General features: G+C 34.3%; 1 long non-coding RNA gene across 2 annotated transcripts in view; it reads left to right on the forward strand.

Annotated features, from left to right (window-relative positions):
* The first annotated feature begins 1,320 nt into the window (after window positions 1-1,320).
* LOC125692447 (uncharacterized) overlaps window positions 1,321-24,062 on the forward strand; it is a 41,087-nt gene continuing 18,345 nt past the window's right edge. Inside the window, exon 1 of one of the 2 annotated variants that reach the window (XR_007376669.1) lies at window positions 1,321-1,368. This is a non-coding gene — a long non-coding RNA (uncharacterized LOC125692447). Of the gene's footprint in view, window positions 1,369-13,072; window positions 13,125-24,062 lie in introns of those variants that run through there. The other variant, XR_007376668.1, reaches the window with a different exon arrangement.

Below are 24,062 nucleotides of genomic sequence, written 5' to 3' on the forward strand. Positions count from 1 at the left end.
AAAGGCTGAGGTTACGTTGGAGAACAAATAAATGAATAAATGCTACTTTCTCCTCTGCTAAAATGCAGCGTAGAGATAAAAGCATGTAAAATGGTATCACATTGCTATCCATTCCTGAGCTCTATTCTACCTTGTCAAAAAAAAGGTTCTGTACTATGACAGATAAATTTGTCTTTATTTTCCTATTTCAAAACATCTATTACATCTCATTATGATTTCCATGTGCATCATGGACGTTCACAGTATTCATAATTTAAGATAAAAATGTTAAAACAAAAACTACTTATTAGAGTTGGTAATCTAATCAGTTGGAGAATAGCTGCCAGTAGTGGAATAAGCTGGTTGTTTAGATAATACTCAGTGAATGAAATTTTTTCCCTCACTGGGTAGTTAAAAGGTATGAATTAGTTTTAGAAAGAACTGAAGACTGCAGTATATCCAAAAGACTGATGTTCAAGGAGAGGAAAGATGAACACAACTTGTTCTCTAATCTAGGGAGTCATATATCCTGAAAAATAAGAAATAATATCTTTTCTTATACTTTACGTAACAATTTTATTGGTATCTTTTAAATAGCATCTACCTGCTCATATACCACATAAAGAAGTATTACAGAAGTCTGATAATTAGAATCAAGTTATCCTTATACTAAACCTTTATTGCTCACTAGAGAATGATATCCGTTAGCTGTGCGCTAGAAAATAAAGGTTGAAATAATGATTTCTGAAATCAAGATTATTAATTAGAACGTGTCATAGAGTAATTGTCTTTTATTCTGTTAAATCTTGTATCTTTGGTTACTTGAATTTCAAAGAGTACAATGGAGATAAGTAGTTAATTTAATTTTCCCAACTGATTTCTGTGCTTGTTACTTGAGTAGTTTCTTATTTGTTTATGTATTTATTGTTTTTGATAGCTTAAAGTTTATGGAATGCTAATGTTAAACAAATTTAATGTAGATGGATTTCCTTTACTCATGCTTTAAAGAAAATTGTTTATACATATGTGTAAAAAATTTTCTATGTAGATTTCAAAAAGTAATTCCAGTCTTGTCATATTCTGTTTTTTTTTTTAAAATATATTTTAAATTATTATTACTATTTTCTAATTTTTTCATTGCTTTTACCTTCTCCCTTTGGACATTGTATGGGAACTGCTGAGTCACTGCCTGAATCTCTGGTTGATCACCTGAGAAGAGCAATGAGTCAGCCAGAGGAGCACAGGTGAAGGCAATTCATCTGTGCTGCCCGAGGGGGTGGAGCTTGGCTGCACCCCTCCTAGACCCATTTAAGAGCTGACTGCCAGTGGGGGAGGATCTCTTTTGGAGATTGCTTCTGCTGGTGTTTTGTGACTGAGCCCAGGATAGGGGTAAGCCTTCTGTTTATACTCTTTTGGTATCATAGTCTACTTCGCTTAACTCTCTTGTTTGTTTTGTGATTATAATATCCTAATGTTCTTTGATTATACGGATGTTCATGTTTTTATATATGAATTTAACAGATTTATAGACATACTAGTTCAGGATAAAACGGTAATTGTCTAAAGTTTTACAGAGAAAAAGAGAGGTAATTTATATTTCTTAATTAGATGTTGCATTTCTACTCACTAGGAGAATGTGAAGCGCTGGAAGAAGTTGCTCAGGCAAGAGAGGATGTTCAGTCCTTGGATGTGTACAAGACTGGGATGAACGGGTCTTTGAGCAGTATAATCTAGGGAAAGCTCTTCCCTACTTGTGGTAGGAGGAGTTGAACTAGATGATCTTTTAAGGTCCCTTTGATTGCAGTCTGTTCTAAAATCCCTAAAGATTCCATCTAACCCTAACCATTCTATGATCCTGATCAATCATAAAAGTTCAGATGGTACCACTAGCTGTATGGTGCTTTATTTAGGTTCTATGTATGGAAAAGAAATATTATAAATAACAAAACATTTAAATCTTTGAAAAAAAAAAAAAAAACAATTTTGTGAAATACATATCTATCCTATCAGTATTCATTCTATTAGTTACACTTATCCTTTCATATTCTATGTTAAAAAAAAATGTTTAATTCTGCTTGTTTAATGAAACTGAAGCATGTTTTTAGATGAGCACAACTAGTTAAATTCAAATTCAGTAGATTTTCTTTACACTTCTCTGATAGACTCATGTGTACTAGGGAAGTCTTGAATTCAAGTCTCTGATGAGGGCTTCATTGATACAAAATGTTTGTTTCAAGCACTAGCATCTGCTATTATCATTCTGATGCAGTTCATCAGTGTTGAAAATTAATGCTAATCACAAGATTTGCTTTGAACTTTCAGAAACATATACTTCTGTCTTCTGAATTTCGAAAGTTCAGGCATTCTCTTATATTACACAACACTAGTCTTTAACTCTAGCATGGACAGTGGAAGGGACGGTGGGAAATCAATACCCTTGAAATAGGTAACTAGGAAATTCTTTTGACTTGTCATTAAAAGCACCTGGGATATGTGGTGTTTAATTCCAATATTAGTGGTATACAAACCTTGTTAAGGTACCAAAATCAGAACAGGTTTTTTGTTGCCCCTTTTGTAGAGTCAGACCTTCCAGCTATTAGCCATCTGGATTTTTGAGCTTTTAGTCTGTTGTCAGCGTGCTACAGATTTCATATTTCACAACAGAATTGGCTCTTGGGCAGCACAGCACGTTAGGTCAAGTTAGTTAGCTTATAATCTGTCCTTAGTCTTATCGTCCTCAGAATAGTTTGTCCTAAAAGCTTCCAGAAATTATCATAAAATATACTGTATATCAGGAAGCATTTTATAATCTCTTTTAAACACGTGCTCACAATTTAAAAAGCAGAAACTCAACATAAACAGGGTTTAAAATGTCCTATGAATGCAGCAGATCCTTCACCTACTTCACTGCTGAAGGTATTCCCAAAAGGTTTGTATGTGCAAAATAGAGTATGTAGCACTGGGTGTGAGACTGTAAATTTTTTTTTTGCTGATTCTTTTTTTGTTTTGTTTTGTGGGGTTTTTTTTTCCACTTTCTCCTGGAGAAAAACTGTGAGCACAAAATTCTTCCGGTTGTAAATTTTCTCCTTCACCACAGATTGAAATACAATAAGCAGTGAATCCATAATTTATGCAGCTCTAATGTGGACAATGACAGCAGGAGCCCTTCTTTCATTGCTTCTCACAAGTGAACAAACAGAACCTCAAACCCATGTCTAATCTGTGTGTTCTTCCAAGGCTTGTAAAACAACTCAGTTTTGTCTGTGAGCATTTGTTTTTGTATATGTCTCTTGAGAATGATGCCTTTATACAATAAGTGAAAAGTTCTTGGCACCGAAGAAACAACAGAAACCAGAAACATTCATGCTGGAATTAAATAGGGGAGGTTTCTTCATTATCAATATCACTTTCTAACTGGGGTGAGTCGTTATCTGGCTGGCCATCTTCAAAGTGTAAATTATGAAATGTTGTATTCAGCAAGCTTCCCAGAGGAAGAAAAAAGCATTGGTATCTGTCCGTCTTAAAAAAGTGGTTCAGAAAGAGCTGTGTTAAATTTATCACGTAAACCTCTGTAGGTCAAATGCAAAGATTAGGAAATTCATCTTAATTTACCAAAAAAACTATCCTGAGAATTACTTGTTCTGGAAAGAGAAGGAAGATTTCCTTTCAAACATCTCAGTTTGTGCTTCAAGTTTTTCTCTTTTGCAAAGAAACCTCAGATGATTTGTTTTTATACTTGACTAATCTAAGCTCAATTTCTCTACAAATCAAAGTTTAGCCTTTTTTTATATTCCACAAATATTCACATCCAATTACTCAGAGTGTATCTGGCCTACTGGAGAACATTTTATTGCTGATAGTAAAAACTGAAACAGAAAGATGAATATTATTTTTTATGTGCTTAATTCAAATATGTCATTTGTTCAATAATTTAGAATAAAGGTTTATGTAGGGGAAAAATGAATATTATTTATCTTTCTCTAACAGTTTTTTACAGCCATCAACCTTGTAGTAAGTGGCTGAGCTCCAGAAATCAATATTTATTCACAGCATATTTAAGCTTCTTATCTAACTAGAACATTAAGTTTATAGAGCTTTGTAAAATATCTGATTTTAAGACTGTGACAAGTGTTTAGTGTGGTATAAATAAATTCGTGGTGTTTGTTATCCAGTGAGAAATCTATTACATGGAAACAGTTGTGAGGGGTGAATCTAACAGTTTCAAGAAATAAAGAAAAAAAACCCTTTCTTTTCCCTAATTCTCTAATAGACTATCATAGAAAATATCAACAAAAAAACCATGAAAATTTCAACATCTGCACATATCCATTGGAAGCTCAGTTTTACTGTCTAATTTTTTGAACTCTAGTTCTAGTATGTTTTTCTGTAAGAATTAGAAGGGATGTAAATAAGGGAATGGAACCTGGATGATAGTTTTCATACAGTTGATATAGTTTTGATAGATTTGATAGGTTTGATTACTTGGAAGAGCAGTTTTAAATCTAACTTCATTTGGACAAATTATGCTCTTATTTATACTCAGGAATGAATTAGTTCACAAGAAGCTGTTTTCTTAGTCGGCTGGAAACTGGGGCTTCAAGTCAACAGATTTTACAGCTTTGTGTACAGTCCTCTGTAAGAGTTGAAGATGCAGATGTAGTTCAAATTTTAAAGCTGTATTTTCTGAACACCGTCTCACTTTCAGATAATTCCACTTGAAGTAGAAACTGATAGTCAAGCTCTCATTATAAATTTTTTTTCTTGTTATTGATGTCTTCTTTTTTTTTTATTGTGTTGAGAACTGCCCTCTCTCCTTTAGTTCTCAGTAGGTTAGCATGAAATGTATATTTTATGGATATGATGTGAATGTATAAGACAAGCATGTTATTAGAACTTGACTTTATCTTGTTCAGTACATTCCTTTTGTTCTTACATTTCCTGACTATCAAAGCTGCATCAGATTTCGTTAATGTGTTAAAATGTTGTTCAGGCTTTTGATCCTCATTTCTTTTTCCCTAAAACTCACAATTTCCAATCTTTCTGGTCTAACATCTGCCTTTTATCTTGCCTTCTTCCCCATTAAAAAATAACCAAGAAAACCAGAAATATAGAAGGTATAAAATAAATATTGCATGTTCTTTATACATAATAACTACATTGATTTTAATAATATGGCTAAATCCATTTCAATGTAACTTCTCATCAAGTAAGCTTCTTAGATTTTTTTTCTACCCTTTTGATCCTCTTAGAAGTCTCCCACTGTTAGCTACTCTTCCATAGCTTCCCGATTCTACATGTTAAAATATGCATCTCTTTCACATAGAATGTGAAATATGTGTCTATAAATATCTAAGGTGTGGGGGGCAGAATGGCAAGGCCAGACTGTTTTCAGTGGTGAGTGGAGACAGGACAAGGGGAAACGGCAGGTAACTGCAGCATAGGAAGTTCCACACAAATGTGTGCAAGAACTTCTTTACAGTGAGGGTGACGGAGCACTGGAACAGGCTGCCCAGGGAGGTGGTGGAGTCTCTTTCTCTGGAGATGTTCAAGACCTGCCTGGACACCTACTTGTGTGACCTACTGTAGGGAACCTGCTTTGGCAGGGGGGTTGGACTCGATGATCCCTGGAGGTCCCTTCCAACCCCTACAATTCTGTGTGATTCTGTGTGAATTTATTTGACAGAATTTATTTTGAAATGAAATATTTCTGTGAATATCCTTTCTTGCTATTAATTCACATTGGTTTTTTGTTCTGTGTCAGTGGTTTATGGGCTGGTTTGGCCCAGTTCTGTGACTAGGGGGATGGAGGGATTTCACAAAATTTGCACCTCAGGAAAAGAGAAACAGGGGACCCCAAAATAACTAAATACAGTGGGAATAATTTCAGGAGAAATAAAGTAATTTACTAAATATAGTATCAGAATGTAAGATAACATACTACAATACAATGTAATTAGAATTGAAGCTAATAAATCCAATATAATGAGAGAGAGTGTCTGAAAGGTGGATAGGTTTCACCATAACACTGAGGTGAGATGTGCAGTCCAGTTGAGCAGCAGGGAGATAAAGAAGAGTGGAAGAAGAGCACATGAGGTGACCTTGCCAGGGGTTATATCTCCTCTTTGGCTACAGTTTGTCCTCTTCTAACTCAGTATCAGCTCAAGGCAGAAGACCTTCAGTTAAAAGAAGACCAAAAAAGAAGGAAAAAATGAACAAGTGTTCTCTTCCTTCTTCAATATCTCTGGGGGGGGAAAAGAAAAAAAAAAAGTAGGACTGATGACCCAATTTAATGGGCATCAGCTCTGAGTTAAAGCAGTCATTGGCATGGACTTTACTTTTGAATTACGGATTGATTTGTTAGGGATCTCATTTTTGAAAATAAGTCTTTCTGAGAAGATACTCAGGCCACTTAAAATCTCCAGGTTTTACAGAGAAATAATCTATGTGGGCTAAGAAATTACATGTAGACTTTTTGTCAATCCCTGCAAAACCGTGGAATTTATAATGATTTTCCCAATATCTTCCTCCAATGGCAATCTTTCTAAATAGATTTCCCTTAAAGAAATATTGTGAAAATAGGGAAGCAATGGTCTTTATAATGAGAAATACTGACACAGATTATTGCTAATACTAATAATTTGTTGTATTTAAAGTGTATTGTCTGCAAGAGAGATATCAAGATTATATCATTTAGACTATCTTTCAGGTTTTATACTCTCTTCTGCATTGGTATTAATTAATGCCATAATTAAAGGTAACGTGATTATCATGGGAGCAAAGGATGATATGGTAGTACAAGGATAACTGGAAATTAAATGAAAGCAGGAAAAAAAATTAAGGTCAATGAAAATAAAGCTAAATACTTGATTACTAACAGACAAAATGATTTTGTTCATGCTTTATTTATCAAACAGTAACTAGGAATCAACTTAGGCAGCTTAACAGCAAGTAAACACTTAATAGTTATGGTTCTAGGGGAAAAAAAAAAAAAAAAAAAAACCAGGAATAGGTGAGACTACTGTGAGGGTATACAGAGAAAAGAATTGTCTGCTACTTCTCAAAGTATTTTTAGCTTTAGAGTTTTGAAAAAGAGAGACTCATATTATAATAGTGAAGGAATAAAGGTATATTATTTTATGTGAATTCTTAATTTGAATTGAGAATTAAAAGAAGCAACCAACCAATTAGTTTAACAAGAAAAAGTCACTGTGTAAGAACGGTTGTCAGACACCCATAGATCCCCTGGAATATCTCATTCTAGCATGCAAACTCCTGGAAGTGTTCTCACTAGTGAGAGAAAGATAAGAGCTTTCTTGTGAGCTCATAGGTGTAAAGAGTCCTTGACAGAAGAAGTGTGAGTAACTTAGCTAGTGGTCAAGGGCTTCAAGGATCTTTAAAGAAAGGATTTAATATTTATGCTAGTATCAGCCTGTGGTTGCATTCATCATGAATTGCTTCAAGTAACTGCTTATGTCTTTTCCTTATTCATGCTTTATTTTTATTGAAATGCGGCCCCCTGCCCTTTCAGCTTGTCTTAACAGTAAAAAGAACAGGCAGATTGAAGAAGCAACCACCTTGCAAAACTTCCTGTTTGCCTCTTGCTAGTTCTCTTCTGAGTTAAAATAGTGCCCTACAGTAAATTTTTGATTTGACACAGGTACCAAGGATACCAATAGCATCTGCTGCTTCTAACAAAGAACTATGGAAATTTTTTTTTTTTCAGTTGGATTTTATCTTTTTAAAGTTCACGTTACACATGAGCGATGTGAATGAGATTATCATTAACATAGCTGGTATAACTCTCATTAAAATAATGGGTTGTCAGTGGGAACTGACACAAGGCATGCTTTAGTATTTGTGAATGAAGCATTCGATATTACTGAAGCACAGACTGCATGAAAACCATTTCTGTGTTCATGGTTATCTTCTTTGTAAAATAGTTTTTGAGAATTTACTATCATGATGTTACTACATAGAGGAATGTAGCTTTCTGATATTAATGAGTATGCTTACATTGCCATGTATCATGATGCATAGTACTAGCTTATGCTTCTAAAATACTTGTGTTTCATGGTAAAAATCTTCTTTTGAGAGGAATTTCACTTTTTCAGATCACTGCATAAGTGGGGATTGTTCTGAAAAATATTTGTTACATGTATGTTTATTTGTTATCGTGACAAACTTGGAAGTAATTCATTATTGCTGATTAATTTACAAACCTAATTCTCATATAAATTCTTTGGCCTCAAAGATAAATATAGCAATTCTTTGGAACCATGAATAATTTGCTAAACTAAGGAAGTTAATGCCTCATACATGTGGTAAATAGAAGAGAAAGCAGAGATGTATCTGCGGCAGTCTTTAAAGACAGTAACTTGTGGGTTGAGATAGACTGGTCTATTAAGATAAATGTTTAAAAGTGAACAGTACAAAATGAAGTGTAGTTTCCTAATTCAGATACATGACAATTAATTAAATAGAAGGAACGTAGAATAACTACATTCTAGTTACACAACTAAGAATGGTGATTTCCATCAGACAATTGCTTGTTATATATGTTTAAAGCCACATTGTCATTTATAATTAAGAGTTTATTTCTCTTTATGTTCAACTTTTCAGTTGCATAGGAACATACCCATTGGGTTTGGTTTTATTAATTATTTTGAGATTATTTTATTGCTCAAGCAGATAAATTCAGTCAATCGATGTCTTTTTGAGGATGAAAATAAAAATGACAGCAAAAAAAGCTCTCTGCATTGCAGAAATTGTAATAGAAATACTGAAATTGTATTAATTGATAGTTAACTTTCAAAATACTTGATAATGTCACTCAGAATATAAAAATACATTGCTTTATATAAGCAAGTTTTGTAATACAAATGTCATGTGGGAATAAAAGTAATATGAAAGGAAAAATATTTTTTTTTCTTCTTTTCTCTTAGGCATACTCAATTATAATTGTTGAATTAGTTTCTTCTAGTTTAAGTTTATAGCTGTTCTCATTTTGTCTTCCTCCTTTATCCACAAGTTCACCTTTTAAAAAATGTGTATTTAGTTTCTTACTAGGTGTAAAATAGCTCTTCTTAAATGCGCTTGTGTACCTTCTTAAATAAGAATCAGGATATCTGTGTTTCCTATAACTTTCTCATTACCCCAACCACTATTTGATAACTTCTTGTTTTATTGAGCTTTCCTTTTTTTTTTTTTTTTGTTTATTAATTTTGGAAAAATGTCACTGCAATTAGAAAAACTCTCTTAGGACACAAAGCAAAGCCTTGCCAATACAAAATTGTAACCTAAAAGATAGTCCCTTGTGCTTTACTCATTTAATTTAAATTGTTTTGAGGAAGGTCTAGCACATTGTGAAATAATCTCAGGAGAAAAATTGGAAATACCCTTTCTGGCATACAGTAAATCATTTTTCAAATTCAGACTACATTGTTCTTTTCTCAATTTGATCTCATTATTTTTAGATATATCCCATTTGTATTCTTAAATAATTACTCTTGCCCCTTGGTGTTTACCTTGTTATTGCTTTTGACAGATATATCTCCTCCCTCTCCACCCACTTAATTGTTGGTTAGTCAAGCTGTAGATATTTAATATTTTTAAGCTTTTCTTATGTGTCATTCCTTCCAACCCATTAATCCTTTTTTTCCCTCCATTTGCTCTGAGTACTTTTCAGTAAGTCAGTGCGCAAAAGCTGGAGCTGATTGTACTTGACGAGTGCTTTCCAGTTCAAATTTGAAATGACAGTCTGATCTTCATTTATCTGAAAAGAAACGACAAATCTATCTCTTGTTCATGTTAACGTTTTGTTAAAACGTGTCCAGTTTGTTGACACTGGTAATGCAAAAATGTTCTGTAAGCTAGTCTCAGGCATTAAGGTCCTGTTGAGGCTTTATCAATGTAATTTAAAAACAGTCCAAACTTCTAATATTCACATTTTCGCGAGTTTCTTGTGGTGGTGGAGAAATAAGTTGGCAAAAGGAGGATCATTACCATTAAAGGATCAGAGAAGTAAACAAATGCATGTTGAAACATGAGAACTGTAACATTTTGCCCCACTTTAAAGGACGTTTTGAGACTAAATGCATGGAAACTGATGAAGATAAAGTGTAGTGTTTTGTCCAAGAAAGCACTGTTACTCTCTGATCATAGTACACAGATTATGAACAAAATGTAGATCCTTTGACAGAAAAGCTTGAAAATAGTAGAAGAATGAAATTGCCTGTATTTGCTAACACAACATCTGTGACTATTTTGCCTGATACTTTTACAATCAGATTGCCTTAATTTTAAAAGTGTAAATTAAATTGGTAATGTGATATATACCGAGAAACAAGTGAGCAGCTCTCATTTTTTCTCTGATTCATTGTTTTTTATGAAATATTACTAATTTGCTGAAAACAGATCTCTGAATGTAAGATATATATTAGCCATTCTTGAAGAAAAAGCTGGGAAGAGATGGGGGAGGACCTTTATCACCAAATCAAACAAATAAAACAACAAAAATGCACAGAAAGGCAAATGTATTTCAAACTCATATTGCATAAACTAACCATTAGGTTTATACATATCATTTTTTCTCACATTTATTGATGTGTTTCATTTTCTTTTCATTTTTTTAGAGGTCTCATGAATTTACTGGAATATTTTGATTTCTAAAAGAAAAAACATACACAAAATTGTAATAAAAAAATAATTAAAAAGTCATTGAAAATATTGTATTTGCATTTAAACCAAACCTAAATAAATAATCTGTATAAATCCAAAATATTTAGGTAATCTGTAGTGATAAAAAAATGGTAAGGGAAAAAACTAAGAAGAATATTCTGTTCAAGAGGTTAATGAAATCTTTGTTTAAGTGCTCCTTTAAGAAGGAACATGACTGCTGAGTACTGAACATGTCTTCAAATTGTCACATCAGTATTTCAGCTTCTTAAGTGTATTAATTCTGAGTTTTTCTTTATTTCTCTTTGAAAGTTTACCTGAACTCTAATTTCCATTTGACTCATTGTTCAGTAACTCCTTAAATTTACTACTTCTGAGAGATTACAAAGGTATCATTAAGTAATGCAAGTTCATGTCTTATTAGTAGGCAATACTGTTGATCTTCATTTCCTCATGCTCCATCTTGCACTGAATTTTAATGTTCCCAGACTGATTTTATTTTATCTAGTCTTTTAGATTTTCACTTTTAAAAACAAGGTCAGAAAAATATAAAAGCCTTGATCTCACCTTGGACTCTTGGCTTTCCAAGGCAAGCTAAGCGTAATGACCATCATTGTTTTTATTCCTATGTTATTTATATTTACATGCTATTATTTTAATGCAAATTAATCTTATCTTTTTTTGAACACTGTAAAGTGTAAAGGTAGCTTCTGGCCTCACGGTCTTTAGCTTATGGTCATGGTTAGTCAGGCAGGAGATTTATTTTTAAGTCCCACTATTTTTCTATCTCAGCCTTGCCCTTCTATGGAAATAATATATTCGAGCATATATTGGCCTTTCATGTTAATGTTTGATGCTCACATTTCTCTTGTGGGGTTCTTCTCCTATGTAAGACCCACTTTGACTTGCCTTTGATACCCATGATTTGTTTATACCTCCAATGAATAACATGTAAAGCCCTGAAAACAGGCAAGGCCTATCAATAATACTAAGCATTCTATAGAACAAATCTGTGTGAAAAACAGGCAGTAAAATTAATATCAGTGTGTTTATTTTTCCCTTGGTTTGGTGATATTAAGCAAGCTTTCCCAAAGCATATGTTGTACTACCTTGTAATTTCAAGCCAATTAAAAAAAAACAAATCATCATCTGTCGTGGAGATGAAATACTGCCAGCTATCTCAAGATCTTGTCTTTAATCTTCAGTGGGGAAAAATGAAATTAATACTGCTAATATGAAGGAAGGTATGAAACTGTAAAAGTCTAAGCTGTGGGTCTTGATATCACTTAAATATAACGGAGGAGAATAGAACTGTACATCTCAGTATGTATGTATGTATGTATGAGAAGCTATATTGTAATTACAAAGTATGAGGAAAAAATGATGTTGATATTTCCCTTCTCAATAGAATAATTACTTGCATCAATATCAGTGGAGTTGCCTCTTTCACTCATTTTGGGCCCTTCTTTTACACAGAAAATATAAACTAAATAAATCATTTGAATTTCTCAGTTGAAGAAATTTTCCTGTAGTATTTCTTATAATCTGTAAATAGCCATGAGCTAGTAGCAATTGTTTAGTCAATACCAAAAAGGAAATTTTCCACTTTTATAATAGATAGCTTTTGTATTCAAAAATTCTTACAGGCATATACCTTCTCTTTGTAGATATCTTTTAAAATCTTATGCTGTTTCCCAGTATTACACAATGATCTTTAGTTATTTTTAAAATGCTTTATGATTTTGCTTTAAGCTTTTAAAATAACGTTAACATAATTTTTCTTGGGAACACTTGGGAAAATTGACTTTGAATCTAACCTAATCTCATTCCTGTAAAGGAAAATTTTCCTTGAAGTGTTCCCTATTAGGAACAGACATGGAGCTGCTATCTGAGCATGGGCTTACACAGTCTGTAAATATCATCCCTAGGGTTGTTGACAGCCATCTGGGGACAGAGGTCCAAACACAGCAATGGCTTCTCTCATGAGATGCACCTTGTTTTCTGTGCAGCAGAACAAGAAAAGCTAATTTTGCTTTTGTGTGGTATGAATTTTAATAGCCTCATCTGTGTGACGCAGAGTCAAGTTTTTCTCATAATATTTGAACATGTTAAGTGTGTGACAGAAATATCATGCTGAAAATTGCGTTGTAGTTTGGACAGTACTTTCAAATGAAGAGAAAAGTTTTATAGTGAGGAATGGTTTGAGATGATTTTAATACATTCAGCCTCTCATTCAGAGAACAGCTGTATGGGAACTGCTGAATCACAGCTTGAACCTCTCACTGACCACCTGAGGCAAGCTATGAGTCAGCTCTGGTAGCACAGGTGAAGGCAATTGACCTGTGCTACTGGAAGGGGTGGATCCTTGCTCCACCTTTCCTGGACCCCATTTAAGAGCTGACTACCACTGGGAAAGGTTCTTTTTTCCAGGTCGTTCCCCTTGGAATCTTCTCAGCAAGCCCAGAATGGGGGTAAGCTATCCTTCAATTCTTCCTTAGTGTGGTTACTTGTTTAGCATGACTTTCTTGTGTAGTTTTTAATTATATCAGCTGTATATTAATTATACAGGAACTGAGTCCATCCTTGAGAGTATGGAGCGTTCATAGATAGAGGCCCTGTAATAAAGATAACAAAGTTTAGTAGAATCTTTCTTCCCTGTTGGATTATGTGCATCTGCAGCACGCTCTCTAAACATTTGTCTGTGAACATACAGGATTACTGACATGAGATGTTGTTTAACTAGCACTAGAAATGATCAGGCCCTCTAACAGTCTTCTGTAGTTGACTTGTATGGATTAATTTGTTTTCTTTAATGTGTGGGACACTGAGATGTATAGCTTGGACCCTGTGCAGCTTTGCAGAAAATAAAAATGCAAGAAACTGAAAAATTTTTTTAGCCAACCCACTAGAAATCTCAGGAAATGAAATGCGTTTAAGGATTAGCAGAAAGCTTTCTTTTTTTTTTAAATGCTTTATTTATTTATTTATTTATTTTAGAAAAGGGGGGAAACAAGGAATATGTGGTTCTTTGTTATCTCTGGAGGTGAGACCATGGTAATTTATGTCCCTAACATGATAGCAGTATGAGAGTAATGACATTAATTTACGTAACTTTAATGATGAAGAGTGAGAAAAGAAGAAAAAATAGGGCAATGATATCATCAGTGAATTTAATCGGACTTTCTCACATTGAATGTAAGGGTGGGAAGAGGAACCCAAAAAGGAGGTTTTCTTCCTAACTCTCACGTCTGTTTTGCCTTGTTGCACAATACAGATTGCCTACAGAGTAGGGTACAATACGGACAGCAACTGTGTTTTCTGCAGTATCTCATTGTCCGTAGAAAGGTGATAAGGATAGTTTACATTCATGTAACTCTTCAGGTGTTTTTGGCACATGGAACAAGGGAGGTTCAGAGGAAAGGGTATATTCTCTGGGTAATGGGGGAATAGACACAAATATAGATGCTTTCATCATGAGGTGAAAGAGGTTTTCCAAGGGACAAGTGAGATTTAATGGAGCTCCTTATTTTTTCAGCATATTTATTTGTAAGGAGAAAATAAATGTTCACAGTAGCTGTATGTTAATAAGTTACAAGCGTGGTGAAGTAAAGGAGAAATACCAGGAACCCATAGAGCAGGGAGTAGGTATGCACTGTAGGTTATTTTTCAATCCGCTCACTACTCCTAAAATATCAGTACAGTTACTGAGATTGCAATTGCTGTATGCCCCACGAGTTATTCAGAAGGATCAGAATAAACCTAGAAATGACCTGAGGGCTTACAAATACAATTCTGAATTGTTAGATGAAAATAAGTCAAAAGAAATATGTTGTGAATCCTGCACTTCTGTTTTGTTTCATTTTGAGTAGCCTGGTTGCTGAATGTTTCTTTCTGAATGATTTTTCTTGTCTTTGTGGCAAGAAAAAAATTAAACAAAATAATTACAATTTGATCCCGCCCTTATCTATTTTTTTCTGACTGAGCATAGATGACTTCAGCAAATAAATAATCCTTTCTACCGTTGTAGCTGTTGTAAGTCATTTTAGATTAATCTTTTTTTTTAATTGCTGCTTGATTGGCAAACTAACACTTTTACATATTCTTTTTTCTTAAAGACATTAATGTGTCCTTCACTTATGAAATGTAATTACACATGATCATGTTGGAAACTACAGGAAAAGTGTCAGCTCAAGAGTTAAATTGACTGTCAAACAAATTACTAACTTTCAATATCATAACCTCTGAGCAAAAATAGCATGCTAGTTCCCTGGGCAATCAAAGTACGCACAAAGGATCAGGTTCTCATCATGACAGATGTGTTATTGTGCAAATGGCTGCTTTTGGCTCTGTGATTATTTGTTCAGATGTTTAATCTTCACACGATAGCCAGCCTTGCAGAAATTAGTTGCAAAGCTGTTTGTACACGCCTGGGCTGATAGCATCATGAGCCTTGTGCTCATTGATCTTAAAAGTGAAACAATGGGCAGTTGAATCCATCGCCCTGACAATGAGGCAGCACCGGAGATGTAAGAGGGTCAGGCTATTGAACTTCCCATGCCAAATGGGACAGACCTAATCACAGAGACTGAGTACGCATTTGCACTACCCAGTGGACCACAGCACAGCAGCTTTGCAGTAACTAACTCAGGCTCTGAGCTGTGCTCATGCAGTTGTATTGCTTGTAGTCTGGGCACTAGATTAACCACAGCTAGGTCAATGAGGTGCTGCAGGATGAAAATGCTTCCTGGAAAACTTTGGCTTCACAATAAGTAGAAGCACCGAGATGTGCTTCTGAAACCAAATACGTCCTCTAACTGCCCTCTAAAAAATCAGGTATTAGAAGGAAATAAAAACTGCCTGAAAATGTGGAGATAATGGTTTGTGCCTACCAACTTGACAATGCCAGTACAAGGAGGAAGACGGCTCAATCAAATGTTTCACGTGGATTGGAAATACCTCTATGTTTTCCCAATAGCTGGCCATTTTTTGTTGAGTACTGTTTGGTGTTGATTTGATTTGGTTTTTTTTTTGTTTGTTTGTTTATAAAGCATTTCATCAAATGAGCTCAAATTGTTTCAAGACAAGGGACTTAGTTTCACCCATTCTTTGATGTAGCTATGCCTTTAGATGTAGGTTTTCCATTTTCAGCTGTTTATGTCTTTCTACTGTGATCCCTAGCTAAGTTACCTGACTTATTTCCTATGAATAGAGAGATTATTGGTTTTGGGTCCGGATATTTGAATTGGTTAATTTATTTATTCATTCTTCTATTTACTCATATATTCCGATACCTGTGATGTAAATGCCAGGATGGTCTTGTCAGCTGAACTAGATTACTGTAGCCCCATCTCAGCATATGTAGGCACAGTGCACTCAGAAGCATTTACCACATTGCACAGCCTCAGCCTCCACAGAGGCAGAATTGAGTGCTGTGCTACACTTTTAGCAAAGAAATAAAAAAAAAAAAAAAACTAAAAATGCTTGCTTCAAAATAAAATCCTGCCATTTGCACCATAGGATTGTCTAAATATAAAACTATTTTTTTCTTGACTACTAATTTAATCCCCTCAATTGTCTAAAGAGATTTAGCAGGTAAACATGCAAGGATGTAAAGAAATAGTCAAAAGAATCTGTGTGGTCCTACACATCCAAATAAAATAGCATTTGCATAAATATGACATGAAATGGGTTAGTCTTAATAACTTAATAACATCTCTAGTACACAGAGGTATCAATACAACATGTGTTGCATAGTATGTGAATTACTTTCTGATCCTATAGTTAAAATTTAATTCACATTGTGCTATCTTAGTCATTAAATAATAGTATTCATAAGCATCAAATAAATGGAAGGAATTATGTGGCTAATCTACAGCTTTTAATTTATGTATTTTAAGATTGCTTCCAGTAACTGTATATTCAAAAAAATACTGTGAAGTAAAATATGCTTTTCAAAGAGATATGCAGTACTTCTGCAAATTCCAACAAAGTACCTTCAGATCAGGATTCAAGCTGTGCAAATCACAGCAGTGAAACATGTTTGTGGTAAACACATGTGGTGATGTATATAATAAATATGTAGACCATTTATATTTTATGTATATAATTTATTTCTAGATGATTAAACAGTGTTGCAAATATTTCTCAAAATAAACAGTTCCTAAATAATCTATCCTCTACTTATCTTTTGATGTGTCTGTGTAACTTTTTACAACGTTGGACTTGATTCTTGATTTCTCCTATTATATGTACTTTACTGTTGTTGCGTCTGATCTACTCCAAAATTGGCATTTTGGAGTTGTGGTATGTCTTAAAGACATACTTCAGGTTTCAGAAATACTATTTCTGGAAGTTATCCTACTAGATGTAGTAACATACAGTAAGTAGTGAGTGCAGGTGCTGCTGTGCTTTGGTATCTTTCTAAGCTGTTTTAAAAAATTCATAGAGAATCTCTTAGTGGTAAATTTCTGTTTATAATCTACGTTATAAATTTGAACTTGGGACTATTGTAAGTTGCTGTTATTTTATTAAAGCAATTCACGTTTTCAAATTGCTAAAACCCATTCCTGAGAATTCTGAGTGCCTCAGAGGTAGGGTAACCTTTTCTGATGTTTATGGTGCATTACTGTAAAGGCTGTAAAGGGCTAAGAATATCCAGATATAAAAGATCAATATCTAATCCCATGAAGGACAGACGCTTTGAATGTTTTTTAAAAACTGTTTTCAGGATAAATGCCTATCAGAAAACTTTTATATTGATACACAGAAATTGTTTTAATCTCAGAATATTGCTAAACCAGGAAATTACTTAGTGGAAATTACACAGTGGAAACTCACCTGCCTGACAGAAAATAACTGTCCTTATGTACGAGGGCATATGCCAACAAGCTGGGAGTCCAGCCAAGATGACAGATCAGAAAAACGAGGTACCGGATTTGCAGCACCCATAAGGCATCATGGCAGAAGACCGCAATGCCAAAAAATTCCAAGCTTGGTCTACATAATTTGTTTCATAGAATGTCATTCTCTTTCCAAGTAAATTGAAAACATGTATTTGAATATAAAGAATATCCATAGACAAATCTCTATTTTTAATGAGACTACAAGCTGGAATATTTTTAGCACTCCCAATGTTTAATATTTACACAATTACATTCATATAAATCTATTTTAAATCCAATCATCTGCTAATTTTATGCCAAATTCTATTTTTAAAGAAGTCGGGGGTAATTTAATTTTTCACATTTTATGAAGGAAGGTGCTCTTATTTTGCAGACCAACCATGAATTTTAGGAGAATAACTTGGATAACTTATTGTAAAAAATTCTTTACTAAATCAATGAATTGCTCTTTTTCTGCCTACAGACTTTTTTTCTCATCCACATCAACAAATAGCTGATAGTTTTAGGAACTTCTTTAGATCAACATGAACTCTAATGATAGTTGCAAATACAGTCAATACATCATGGAAACAGTATAATAAAAGTATGTCTCTTGATTAGATTAGTTGTTATTCTGTTTTAGTAATTATCTTTTTTCCTCGGTTTAAAACTTTTCACTGCTAATTAATGCTTTTCATCTAGTTTCTGTAATTTTCCATTCCATATACTGATAATTAATTTCAGTGAACACTGAAGAGAATATCTGTATCTCAAAAATAAAATGAAAAAATCCTGCCTTGGAAAAAGCTGCTACATATAGATCTAAGAATAGTAGTCACACTGAATTTCTGTATTTGAATGATAGGAAATAACGTAAGGTTAAAACCTATATGAATCGAAATAAAAGCCTGTGAGCCTTCTGCTTTCCTTTATTGGTTTGCGAAGAAATAGACTGGTTTTTCCCCATCTGGTTGATCCATTAGTTGGAGGATTATGGTTTCAAAGGTATAGCCTTCAGAATGTGTAGATGTTTTTATTTTTATTTGGGATGTTTTATACTCAAGGTACAGACATGTTCATTCCTCATTCCACCATGTGTCCTGGAAATATAAACAGTAATGAGAAAACCTATAAATTTCAATCCAAGTTGTTTCTAAGTGATAAGTTGGAAGAGCTCTTCTCTGTAAAACCTTGAAAAGTTTTTCCTGCATATTTTTACCATTTCCTTGGAGATGCATTTAAATTAATCTTTGCCATACTAGCAGTGTTCTGGTCATGACCTGCTATTGTTAAAGTTGCATAACAGCTTTCCTTAGTTGCTCTTTAGTTTCAGAAATCTTTACCATGCAGACTGAAAACTGTTTGGTCTCTTCTCGGGGCTGAATTTTAATAGAAAATTTGAGGAAAATCAGTTTTGCCATTTGCCAGTAAGAGGATAATGAATAAATATGCAGCTCTCTTCACTGCAAAATTGTTGCATTTCACTTAGTCTTTTGTTTGAACAGAAATGCAACGACTTAGACTTCTTTTGTCAGCTGCTAATGTGCAGTTATAGTTGAATTTTAAGGCATCGAGTTCAATTTGTGAGGATCATTTCTTGGTTTTCTTCACTTCAGTCCTTTTATAGTGCAAACGTTTATGCATATAGCTGTGAGGAAAAGCACTGGGAGGGTGATAGTCTTGTCAGAAAAGCAATGAAGCAAAACTCGGGATACTTGGATTTAGTTTTTAATGAGGTTATGCATGCCTTGAATGGACAAACTGCTTAAGGACAGCTTTTCAAAGGCACCTGAAAACTTTCCAAGTGCAACTCGCTTTCTGGAAAATAAAAATAGTAGTACTATTCTTCTGTATGCATGCTTACAAGGCATTTTTGATGCCTTTTGAGGAAGATGGGCATGCAATAAACATTTACACAAATTCCACTGAAATTACCTTGCAAAAACAATACTGATCTGCGCAGTAGTTATAATAATACTGTTGGAAACCTTGTACTTCCTATGCTACCCATTTTACAGCTCGAAGGAACTGAACTACAAATGGCAAATAAGTTGCCCAAAGGCATCAAATGTGAGTAAACTAATAAGGGTGCCAAGATAGCTAAGTATTTCTGTGGATCTCTGTAAGAACAGTGATGAAATAAATATAAGGGACTGCATTCATTATGGACTTAAAAACTTCATCATGAGTTTAAAGCTTCAATTAGGGAAACACCTAAAAACATACTGAAGTCCCACCACAGGCAGAGCTGCATTGAAGTTCAAATCTTTACTGGACTGCATCTTGCATTTAACATTAAATATGAATTAAAGGCTGCTTTTTGTATGAAATGTTCAACTTCCAAAAGGGAAACTTTGCTAATTTAGGAGTGGCTGAAAGCAATGTGATACGTAATTTTATGCAGTTTTAACTTAGTAATCATTATCATCTCTGCTTCTGCAAGTGTGAAAATACCATCAATAGTACTGTGCTGCAGATACCAAAAACAAAACCCACAGTTATTTAGAGCAGAGTATCTGCTATTTTTATTGAAAGTGAAAAATGATTAACAGTTGATATATTTATTTTCCATGTACTGGGAATGTGAAATTAATTCTGATTAGTTCTGAATTTTCCTGATAATGTTAGGACTGTAGGTCTTGGATCTTGTTCTTCTTTTGAAATCTGTTTCCCTTTCATATATGCATTATTGCATACTTTGTTCAGGAATTTTCAGAGACTTTTTAAAACATATACATGAGCAAAAGTTGTCAAGTGTTAGAGTATCATCTGGCTTTGAACTTCTTCAGTGGAAGAAATACCTCTGGTATCTTTGCATCTGTTGTCAGTGAATTCAAATTGAGATGGAAGTGGTTATATTGCTGACAGTAAGGTATCAGAAATTTCCTAAATTTATCCTGCAATGCTGTTCCAAACAGCTGATTAAAACTGAAGAGATTTGTGCATTTAGACAACAGTCATTTTTCTCAGGCAATTTAAGGAAGTAGGAATTATGTCTCTCATGCTGTTACTTTCATTTTTGCATTTGCTTTGAACAGTCTTGAAGTTATTTAGGCTTAAGAAAACAGTGGATGAGTATGTAGAAAACACTAATTTAAAATTTGTGACACGCTGCTTTTCCTTCTGGTTCAACCTTCCAGATTCAGAGGGGGGGAAAGGATATCTTTGGTGGAAAACGTACTGCCAGAGCATTATTGCTTGTATGCTGTAATGTCTGCTTGAAATGCTGTAACAAAATTCTATGTGAAACACTGCTAGCCCTCCATTTCTTTAGGCCTTTGGTAAATGTGTGGTGGTACTTAAAGAACTCCTGTTCTGCAAGAGTCAAGTATAGAGCTGGAGGGGCTTGGATTCCTGCTCTTGACCAGGGACAGTGTTCTTAGTAGCGCTATATGAAGACCATCACATCATGGGATGCCAAGCTTTTTGAATTATTTCTCAAACAGTTATTATGAGATATAAATTGAACTGGTATTTAGGACTGGCTTCTTCAACCAGCTGACTTTTTAAAAAACCACACTTTGTTCAGAGAGAACACTGTAAGATCTATTTAATCATAGGCTAGAGAAATGAAACTTCATAAAAATCAGACTTTCGGCACATCCACGGTTGGAACAGGAGCCCCCCAGATGGATTTATATGACAGAATTTTAACAGCTATAGCTTTTGGCCCTTGTCAATTAACTAGGTAAATTATAATCTTTGTGAAGTGACTGTTCTCAAGCAGTTGCTAGTATATCCTGACTTCAGGACATTTTCTATACCTCCCTGTGACTACTGCCTCTCTTTGTAAAAGGTAGTTAGTTAGATAAATTTTTAAGCTCTCTTCAGTTATTCAAATGTCTTGTTTCTCCTGAGTAGAATAATAGGAGATTTTATGAAACCAGTTTCTGGTGTACACAAGAATCCTTCTTGCTGTCATTTGATCACCCTGATTTATAACAATGAAGCAAATAAGGTTCAAACTAATGTTTTAAAGCATATATTTCCTCTATGTTTCATTTGCATATGTTGAAATTATATATCCTTTATAATAGTTCCAAGTGATGCTTACAAAGTAGAATTAAGATAAAATAGAAACATTTCTCATGCCATTTCTCCTCTTGGGTATAAACAAACCTATTATTTTTTTCCTTTAAATGATTCTTAAGTATGTCAAAAAGACAATTGGATTCTTAAAAAAAAACCAACCAAACAAACAAACAAAAAACAAAAAAACAAAAAACAAACAAACAAAAAAAAAAAACAGTTCTTGTCTGCTTTCAGAGTAGTTTTGTTTTTGCTTGTCTGTGTGGCTTGTTTTATTTTTGACTAATTTTTTGCATCTCTAAGTCATTCTTTACTGTAATGGAGCATTTCCTCACTGTGTCATTGTAAGTTATAACACTAATCCAGCTGAGTCCTCAGAAATGAGTGTAAATTTAGTATTAAAGTTTCTTGGGACTGTAGAACTTAATGAATAGGAAACTTATAAATGATTGTACTCTACTAAGCAGTATGCTTGTAAGCTCTTCGTTCGAAATACCATCCCTTGAGCACAACCTCAAGAAATCTTCTGGGGCTGATGAGTAAAACACCACAGTGAACAGAAGCTAGATTTGGAGAGAAGTCAGAATGTATCTGATCACTTCGGAAAGAGACAAAGTCATTATTCTAAGTGAAAGCCAAAGAAATCTATGAAATAGAAATTGCAAGATAAAACTGAGGGCTTTACTTTAAACCCTTCATCCACATACTTCAGCCCCTTTAGGAAGATAGTGCTAGTTTTACAGACATTGTATTTTAAATTAATTAATAGAAGATATTAAAAAATCACTCTGGCTTTAGGTGATGTTTTTAATGTTCAGCTCTATTTGACACATCTGTGTGGAGCCATGGGAAAATCGCAAATTAAAAAGATCCATAAGATACGCACACCCCAGTGTCTGGGAGAGACTAGTCATTTGGGTAGAGTTTTTCTTCTTTTTTTTCTCCTAACATGCTTTGACCCAAATAGCTTATTTTTCCCCTTTGGTTTAGAAGACAGTGGAAGTTATTTGCTATTTGCAAATCAGGTTATTTGGGTCAAAGCATCAGAGTAGGCCTAAAGTATCTACATGACCTAAGTCAGAATTTTTTGGTTTTTTTTTTTTGGGGGGGGGGGCGGGGAGGGTTGGGGAAGGAGATGGACAGAATTGTTTCTGTTCTACTTCATTTCTATTCAACATGACAGCATCAGCAATATGCCCCAGATGCCTGATCCCAGCACAGCCAACCCCCATCAGGTTTCTTAGTACAGGTGGAATGTGTGTGTGCATGTGTGTTTGTGTCAGGCACTTCACTTTACGAACAGAATTAAAAATTAGTTGCTGAAGAATATGAGATGCAAGTAATACATGTGGTCTTTAATATGCTATTTGATTCAGCATTTCCAAAGTGAAAGCATTATTCAAAAATTATCTTGTACGAGGGCTCTGCCAGTAGGCAATGACAAGTAAAGGTTAATGGTCAAAAAATACTGTAGCTAGCAGAGAGCTGCAGGAGTCATTGCTTAGTCTAGGTATCCTTAACATCTGCAGAAGAGCAAGAACAGCGTATTACTATAATGAAGGGGATAGTTAGTGGGGAATTATTGAAAACACCCATAAAACATAGAGAGAATTTTAACTGGAAAAGATATCACCTATTGGTTAGAGAATTATGAAGCAAGGGTAACATGGGGAAAATGTTAGTGACGTAGACTTCAGAGGAGGAAAAAATATATAGATACGTTGGGCCTCTGCACATCAGTGACATAGATAAAAGTAATTTGGGCTTAATATATGTAGACATAATAAAGTAGGAAAGAAAGAAATTATAGTGAGAGAGCAAATACAATGCATATGTACTATCCAAATTGATGAGGAGTACGATGACTTTTCTTGTAACTCAACAAGGGGGAATCTCTCAAGTCATCTCTGGAAAGAACCTCTGCATTGGATTTGGTCACTGAAGTAGATGTGATTTTTCAGTCTAGCAAAACATAGTTATACATGCCTCACCAAGTATCTTGTAGCTCCCTTACTGCTTTCCTTTTCTTTACTGTTTTCATCGTTGTCCCACTTGTAACATCCAAATAGATGATTTAGACCTGCTGCTCATCTTTTACAATTACCTTCCTCGTAGGCTAAGTAAGTCTGGGAATTTACTTGGAAATGCTGTTTATCCTCTATTTAAAAATATGGAGAGTAGCTGTGAAGCGACACCACTGCTGCATCTCTGGTAACTTTAGGGTTTCTGAATTTACACTGAAGTCAATTTCCTTGTCTTTTCAGTTTTTATTAAGGTTATGAGAAAACACAGCAATTGTGTATGTGAATTTTCATAGCACATGTACTCTGCAGAATATACAGGCTAAGTTAGCTTTGTTTTTGAAATAGGGAAGGAAAAGGATCTTTGTAGTAAGATGCAGAATTTCCATCTAAGTAAATTGTCCTGGTTTTATGATTTTTAGTTATCGGTATTCCACATCATAACATTATTTAGTGAACTGGGAGTTGAAGTTTTAAT

Source organism: Lagopus muta, chromosome 4, assembly GCF_023343835.1.
Source record: "Lagopus muta isolate bLagMut1 chromosome 4, bLagMut1 primary, whole genome shotgun sequence".
Taxonomy (NCBI): Eukaryota; Metazoa; Chordata; class Aves; order Galliformes; family Phasianidae; genus Lagopus; species Lagopus muta.